Source organism: Cyprinodon variegatus, unplaced genomic scaffold, assembly GCF_000732505.1.
Source record: "Cyprinodon variegatus isolate N-32 unplaced genomic scaffold, C_variegatus-1.0 Scaffold1032, whole genome shotgun sequence".
Classification (NCBI taxonomy): Eukaryota; Metazoa; Chordata; class Actinopteri; order Cyprinodontiformes; family Cyprinodontidae; genus Cyprinodon; species Cyprinodon variegatus.
In genome coordinates this window covers 196,854-205,829 of record NW_015151485.1, presented here as the reverse complement: position 1 = coordinate 205,829, position 8,976 = coordinate 196,854, and the positions used below count along the sequence as shown (strand labels likewise).

Here is an 8,976-nt window from a genome sequence, read left to right as displayed (position 1 = left end):
AACCTGTCTCTAGCCTGAAGCTCTAGGTGAGCTTAACCTGCTAATCTGCCCTGGTGAGCCAACCTGAAGATTCCTATGTGGAATTAACCTGAAGACTTCTATGTGGAGTTTACCTGAAGATTTCTATGTGGAATCAGCCTCCTGAAGATTCCTATGTGGATTTAACCTGAAGACTTCTACGTGGAGTTTACCTGAAGAATCCTATGTGGATATTCCCTGTTGTTCTCTGCAATGAGTTGGAAGCTCAGATCAAGGTCTGCCATGCTAATCCTGAAGCTAGACGCTTAGCTTCTCATGAACTTTGCTAACCAACAGTCTCAGGTCCCAGTCAAGACTTCAGTGAACCAGTGTCAGAACTTGTTTATGATCTCGTGTTCAGAACTTTGAATAAACCTTTGAACTTTTTCCCTGCCTCCTCCGTGTGTGTTCTGCATATGGGCTTGCTCCTTTGATCCATCATGACAAAAAATAGGTTTGTATAAACATTGTCGGTAAGGTTAAGTCAATATAGTAAAAAATGGCCCATACAGGTTCTTTTAAGTCTAACGCCGATTCAGAATATTTTGTCTTAGGTCAAAGGCAACGCTATAGGGAACTGCCTCACGGTGGGGCCCTTGGCATTCATAAGAATGCGCCAAAGGCAGCATTCTACAGCACACATTGCCCAGAAAATCGTTCCACGATTAATGGTTTGTGCCTAAACTGAAATCTTAATTCCAATGTAAATTGTAGTTGACAATACAGAAATTGATTGATTGATTGATTGATTGATTGATCAATCAATCGATTGATGTGATGCAATGCTTATTTTTTGGGGCTGAATTTTTAAGAGAAAATTTGTTTTTTTTCCTTCATTTACATGGCAGCAAATGTTACACTAGTCTAAATGAAAACACAAAAATTTGACATATGAAAGAAGACATTAACAATGTATAGCAAACAAAGCGATCAGCAATGCATGCACCTTACGTGATGCCAGGGCTTGACTGATGAATGCACTAATGAATCATTGGATGCATGAATGTATTGGCCTGCCTTTTGATACTATTAGAAAACACTAATAATGTAACACTAAAATTATCACCCTGCTAATGTACTGGTCTATGTCTACACTGACTAAAAGTATATAACAGGTTAACATAGTATTAATATGATTACAGTAAAAAAAAAAATACATTTTTAAGTCACACACCACTGTTAGTAAAAGCAGAATATATGCTTATTGAGTTTAGACAATCTTTTAAATCAATATAACATTGTCCAAAATAATCATATTTTGCTCTTTAGTTCCTGGTTCTCCGTTTTTGTAGATTTTTTTTTTTTTTGTATTTTACTTGTGTTACCCTTTTTTGTTATTAAATTTCAAGAAACCGCTTCAGCTTCATTGTCTGCAGTTGGGTCCTGTCAAACCTCCACCCAACTTGACACCCATTACTGACTTTATAATAAGTTCAATGGTAAAGCTTCGGTATTAAACAAAGCTACCATTAGTGCGTGCTCTCAATTTTAACCAAAAAAAATCAAACGTTATTTATGAATAAATTTGTTCTCTAGCGTGAACACAACTTACTAATGTCAATTACATATATATATGTGTGTGTATGTGTGTGTGTTTATATACGTTTAGATTAGAAAGCAGAATTTAGAGTCTAGAATCATAAGGCTTCTGAACTCAAACAAGGTCACTGTTTACAATTTAACTACCCAACACTGTCTCAGCAGCACAGCAAGGCTGCGTTTAGTCTACAGACAGCTATTACATTAAAAGATGAAATAAACCTTAGCAGTGTTATAGATATATTGAATATCAAAGGAAGCATGGGTTCATGGTTTATATTCAAATTTTTCTAAACGTAGCATCATCTTCTTAGTGATACTGTTTATAAAAAAGGCAGGGAACCTCTATCTTTATAAGGAGATTAATTCCATTTCTATTTCTGTGGAGATAAAGCATTATTTTTCCTTTTCACTCCTATGTCCCCATAAATGTATGTCTGACTTGTTTTCTTTCTATTGGCAGCCTTTTAGTAGTGTTCATAAAATTGGCTCAGATTGCTCCATGTATTTTTACCAGCTAGAGAACTAGGCTATTGGCATTTGTGTATATTAGCTACCAGGCTACAGTATAAATCTGTATTGATGATATGGCAGCCCCTATGGGACAAGGTAGATGAGAGCCAATCCTGGAGCTTATTGACTGGTGTGGAATTGCTTTTGTAATATTGTTTAGGAAGACAGATGACTGTGAAAGAAACAAAAGACGAGGAAAAAGGAAAAAACACTCAGTGGCCCAGGTGGGATTTTTCTGTTGTTTTTTTTATTTATTTATTATTATTTGAAGGTAAAAAGAGAGGAAAAGAAAACAAAGTGTAAAAAAAGCATGAAACAATAATAAATATCGAGAAAAAATGGCAGAGAAAATATTAATAAAATAAACAAAGTTAAAAAAAGTCTTCACAGTAAATTTTGCAATGTTAAAGTAACACTCAAGAGTTAAATTTAACACCATTTCTGTGTGTATTTGGTCCCACTCTGAACTAGTGCTAAATAACCCTTTCCATAGCGTTTAGAACTTTAGAGTTAAATTAACTCTAAATGGTGTAAAAAAAGAAAAAAAACACTACGGTTACGGTACGGTGTTAATTTATTCTCTTGCAGAGACAAACAAGCTTATATAGGGCTACATTTTAACACTGTGTAGTGTGAAAAAGTATAACACTCCGCAAATAAATCTTAAAGAAAAGTAGTTGAATTTACACTGAATCCATATTTTTGTGTGTGTGGAGTCCCCCTGTGCAAATGAAATAAATCAGTAAAAATCACAAGGTTCCACAAAATATTGTATTCAAGAACCATATTAGCAGCAAATCTTTACGGTCTCGAAACATTAAATACAATATTTAAAACATTTACCTTAAGTCGGCATGAAATGGCAATATGGAATAACATACAAAGAGGAATATGTCGTTCCATACCTGAGTTGAATATCAAATGGTCTAAAGTAAAGCAGCTCATCTATGTTCAACACCTAGAGAACACTGTCTGGATGCATCCTGATCTTAAACGCATGGTAATGGTGGTCAAAACACATTGTTTCCATCAGTTTTACATCAATCTGGCTACTCGAGCAAGACACAAGGAGGAGGTATACACTTTCCTAAGACCCCTTCTTCTGATTGGCTAATACTGTTAGTTTTCAGAGCGCTCCCTTTTAGTAACAACAAATTTTACTTTTGCTGCTTGACGCCCCACATCCACCATCAGAGAAGCTTATCCGGGAGCTGACAGGGAGACAGACACAGCACTGCTAATGCAGGTCGCTATGATCACTCCTCTGAAACAGTTTAACAACGCCTAAATTAACTTAAAATGGTAAACATGCTGATAAAATATGTTCACTTTTGTTATCCTGGTGCCTGCAGTTCGGATTAAGTAAATGAAAAATGCCTTCCAGCCGCCGCAAACAGTAGTGGAAAACCATGAAAAGGGAACTGGGCCACAGGTTGCTGTTGAATGGGATTCACAGTGACACACAGGTTCAGACTGGTAATCTGTGATATAGTGCATCTGCCCGCTGGGCTGGTCCTAATTTCAGTGTGCGGTGGGCCGGCCCTCCTTTAATCATACCGGCCCCAACACTTACTTCCCGGTCCATGTCCATGTCATGCACATCCTTGTGACCATTGGCATATGGTGTAATATTCTATTTCTTCCAACTGTAAAATCCTTGCAACAAACTAAATTACAATCAAACTAAAATGCTTTCTTTAAACTAAACTACGATGTTCCTGTAATATTTGGAGAATTTATGTTCAAATATTTTGCAAAAATATGTTCTGGTGCATGATGGGTTTTTGCATCTAAAGGCTAACGTTTCCCATATTACATGCATTGTTGCTAGGTTGGGATGTTTCCCAATCTGGCAGTTTAGTTGGCCATTTTTTACCCATTAGGCCGTCTATGGGTAAAAAAAAAATTTCTTTGCACTGAAAAGGTGCACTGTAGTAGACCAAATCCCGGAAGATGTTTATACTGAAAATCTCTTTGATATTTTCTGATGCAGCCAATAAATAATGTAAAAGTGAAATGTTTGGGGAAAATGTGAATGAGGATGCTTGAGGACTGAGATTTTAAATCATAATCTTAAAACAATAAGTACAGAAAAAAAATAGTAAATAAACTAAGAGTCGATTTGAAATGAACTTTTATTCAGATAAGTTGAGTAATAGCTGAGAGGAAAAGTATGACCCGAGAAAATTTAAATGAAAATGCAACGGCTGAAACGCCCAAATGTGCAGCTGTGTCTAGAAAGCAGGAAACATTATAGACACTTATTCTTTATTCCACAAATTGAGAAACATACTTATCAATGCAAATAAAATGAGTTCTGTGGCAGGGGTAGGTGAGTGAGTTTTAGGAAGAAGAATATTGATGATTATTCCATGACTGTGTCAGCCTACATCCACAAATGCATTGAGGACATCAGCACCACAAAGAACATCATTGCCAACCAACAACCCTGGATGACTGAGGAAGTTCTACAAAAGCTAAAAGCCATCCGGGTAGCGAAGCAGAACTACAGCCAGAAAGTCCAGAATTTTTTCTACGATGCCAGGAATACCCGGAGCATCTGGCAAGCATTAAAAACAAACAACAAGACACCCTCCCCCCTGGTGGGTGTAGCTGATGCTGACTTCTTAAATGGACTACACAACTTCAGTTGTGTAGTCCATTTAAGAAGTCTCTAAATAAAGTTTCTAAATAAAGACAACTCAGCCTTTCCAAACAAATAGATGCATATATTTAAACATCCATGCTTTCTAGATAAAAGGTATACTGGATAAAATTAATGCAGGTTTGAGTTCTGGGGCAAACACCTTTCCCATTGTCATTACCTACCTACTTTTATCAGTAATCATTCTTCATAAAATTAATATTTAGAAGCACTTATATCTATATAAATTGATTGTTTATTAAGTTTTTATTAAAATAGTAATCTATGATTTCACTGAAGACTCCTAGATGACTTGCAGAAACACATAGTTTTTCTTTACCCAATAAGAGAAAATCTAGTATAGAAAAGAGCTTGAAATCTGTATTTATCATCTTTAATGTTAGTATTTTGATGTGCATAACTAACCACAGTGTTTTTGTTGTCAAGTAATTGTTAATATATATGAAGATTTTTCAATATTTTGAATATTCCACTTGAGAGAATTACTGCTGCCACCATCTGTATTGGAAGGAAATAAATGGTAGGGGTGGCTACAGGGGTGACCAATGATTGGCTAAGGGTGGCCATGGCCACCTCTGGCCTCCCATCTAGCTCCGCCCCTGCATACAGGCTTACTTTCCAAAAAGAAGATTTGCAATTTTTTCACTATGGCTCTGTTCGAAAACCTAAGACGTGTCCTCCAAGGACGCGGTCTACCTAGACTGGATCCTTCGAAGTCCTTGAAAATAAGGAGACCGGAAGAGTTTAGGCTGTGAATTCGACCAGGTCTACCCTTCGGCGGGTTTTACCGCCGTATGCTCTGTTGCTTAGCAACCGTAAACGTTGACACACAAAGCAGGAAAAGAATGAATACAGAAGTTTTCAAAACTGTTTATTTATTTATTTTTTATTGTGAAGTGAACAAAGACTACACTCACAAGAATCCAGAGTGGAATAAAGGTTCCAACCAGCGGGAGCAGGAACAAATAAAATCAAATGTAATGATAGAAACCTTAGTCAGTTAAATAACATGCTGCTGTCATTTTGCACATCTCTGATGTTGCTGCTATTTTCGAATATCCATTACTGTAAAAATGTCCATAGCTGCATATTGGTTATTTATTCCCCAGTTTTATATGGTTAAAACACTTTACAGTATTGTATTGTTTATATTTTAACTCTTCCCTATTATGTTATTCTTATACATTTTCTAAGGTCCACATTTGTGTGACCATTTTCAATAATCTTTCTGCTGTTGTAAATTTCCCCTTTGTGGGACAATAAAGGGATTTTCTATTCTATTCTATAAAAGGAGTAGAAAGATATAAGTAAATCTAAACAATGTATTTATAAAAAATATATCTGCAAAATCTCTAATATTCAACAACAAAAAATATGTAGTTAAGCATATTGTGCAAAACAACAATAAAAAGATAAAAATCCTATCAGATTTATAGTCCCCACCCTGCAGATATATTAGAATCTGTCCTTTAAATACAGCCAAACCCATTTACACAGTAACAGATTAAAACCTTTAGATAAACCAAACATTACTGCCACATATCTGACTCAATAACCATTAAAACAACTATTTTTCATTAATCTCAGACAGAACTATTAAATGACTTGTATTACTGTATATTAAACTGAACTTCCAATTTCCACCACTGTTCGGCGCCAAGTAACCTTTCCTCGGATCACAGCTTGCTTGGTCTCGCAATGAATGCTGGGATGTCCAAGAATACCGAGGATACATCAGACCCGTCCTTCAAATCGGGCACAAAGAATGACGCAATTTTAAGGCCGCATAACGAGGACTCTTGGAATCCGACCAGACCTCGGCGCCGCGCTATGACGTAATCGGCCTTCAAATCCGGTCTTCTAAGGATGCGTCCTAGGTTTTCGAACAGAGCCCAAGTCAGATCACCACTGGCAAATAAAAATGGGGACGTGCACGTAGAGTGGCCTTATGTAAACATATCACCAGAATGAATGACAATTAGAAGGACCACTTATTTTGATGATCCACATGGAAAAAGAAAATCTTCCACTATACCTTTAAGAGTGTCCAATAATTGCAACTGGGTTACTGCATTGCATTATTAGTATTATTTCATCGTACAATGGAAAAATATTCACACTCCAAAATGATTTGTTTCACTTGTTACCAGTAGTCTTGTGACATACTACAAAAACATATTGTTTCACTCTTTTAGTGCATGAGTGTGAACATATAAGGATAGTGATTCAAGCATCTGCTTGTATTAAAACAGCACCCACAGTGAAGCAAACAAAGATGGAGAAAGCTAGTTGTTTGAGTGAAATTATTGTGGCATAGCATAACTTCAAAACCATTACGTGAATGTTTTGGGTGTGTGAGAATGGCTGCGTGTGCATGACAGTGAATTTAATTGCTCTTCACCTTCCCTTCAATGGCTTTTAGCCTGGTCAGCATATAGCGAATCGGATCAAAGAGCCAGTCCCTGAGCAAAGCCGAGCCGAAGTGAGGCTGTCTTGTTACTAAGTGGATTACCCTCACATTCTCCCTGTCAGATGGCGCTACATTGTGTGGTACACAAATAAAACAAAATTAAGCGACAAAAAATGTAAGTGTGTAAGATTTGTGTTTCCCTTTTACTTCCCCAGATGTCTGAACAAGCTCTAGGTTTTACTGTGGATTTTCTCTCTCCCTCAGTTTTTGCTATTCTTCCTAAAACTCGCTCACCTCCTTCTGCCACAGAACTCATTTCATTTGCATTGATAAGTATGTTTCTCAATTTGTGGAATAAAGAATAAGTGTCTAAAAGGCTTCCTGCTATCTAGACACAGCTGCACATAAGCCAGACATAAAGTTGGAATAAATATGCTTGCAATTATAGCAGAGGAAGAGAAAAAAGGAGGCAAAAAGCTTCACCTGTCAGGGAGATAGACCAAGTGCGTATCTCAAACATGTTTCACTTGGTGTGTCAGAAGATATACAAATATCCAAAAAAGATTTCAACAGAAGTCATTAATAAAAAATCCACAATTTTTTTAGATAAAAACACAAAAAAATATGGTTTATCATTTTGGAACTATTTAAGTTTGTTAGTCATTGAGCTTCTTCAATACAGCAGCTGTCTTTGTGCTTCAGTTATTACCACTGAGAAAATGCTATCTTAAATGGATACATTTTTTTTTCTTTATTTTTATGGCAATGGGTGTGAGCAGTCAATATAAATCCATCATAGATATCTACTACAGGTAACTTGGTTTTTGCTGCCCTTTTGTCTTAATCCAAATACGGTTATCTTGGATGGTCAGACTGCTTTTTTGACGGGAAAAAGGACTGCATCTTTTTGGGTGGAGGCTTGAGGTAGAGCCACTGCTTCTCCGCATTGTAAGGAATCTGTTGGGATGGTTCTGGTATCTGTCACTGAAGTCTATTTGAAGGTTTCCTGGGCAAGTTTCACCACTGTAGAGACCCTGTGGAACATTCATAGCTCGCGAGAAGGAGTTTATATCCTGCTTGACCTGGAAACTATCCAGGACCCCCCTGGTGTGAGCTACATCGAGAGGAGTGTGCGCGTATTTCTGATTGACCTGCTACATCTGCGGCCTAATCTCAGATAAGCAGAAGAAGACAGTTGGATAGATCAATGGATGAAAGTATCCTAATTCTACAAAATAATCATCTGTAAAGCCCCCAAAATAACCTTTGATACTGTTCTAAAGACCACTTAAGCTGTTCATAAAGTGCTACAGAAAGGTGATGTAATTCATTGACTTTATAGACCATAGAGTAAGATGTATCTATCCAGTCCTAACTGCTGTTGCATATGACCAAGGCTTTTTCAGGAACTAAAATATAGGCTGCTAAAAAAAATATCTTGTTGCGAAAAATACAGAAACAATTCTCATACCCATACTGTACACCATTTCCACCATCTTGCTCTGGCAATTTATGGATTGGCAGCCATTCAAATAGTGGTACATTCACACACGGCTTGCCCTGTTTGTAAACAAGAGACTGAAAAAGCACAGAGAAGGTGTGTGACATCACACCATATTCCATCAAAAAAATACACCTTTTGTGCACATCAGCATTTTTCTATTTAAAATAATGAATTATTGCTTACTGGTCCTTTAGGTTAAAAAAAAAAAACAAGAGGTAATCAGTTTTACTAGATAGAATCTAGCTTTACTAGATAGTGTAACAATATAACCAGCTGTTTTAGTACAGTTTACAACCAAGAGCAAAACAAGAAGAAAAATATTCTTAA

The 8,976-nt window shown here is 36.7% G+C and overlaps 1 long non-coding RNA gene across 1 annotated transcript in view; it reads right to left on the bottom strand.

The window, feature by feature from the left end:
* The window catches only part of LOC107100943, a 13,472-nt gene extending 4,760 nt beyond the window's left edge, over nt 1-8,712 (bottom strand). Inside the window, exon 1 of the long non-coding RNA XR_001482053.1 lies at nt 8,617-8,712. This is a non-coding gene — a long non-coding RNA (uncharacterized LOC107100943). The remainder of the gene's footprint in view (nt 1-8,616) is intronic.
* Nucleotides 8,713-8,976: the final 264 nt, after the last annotated feature.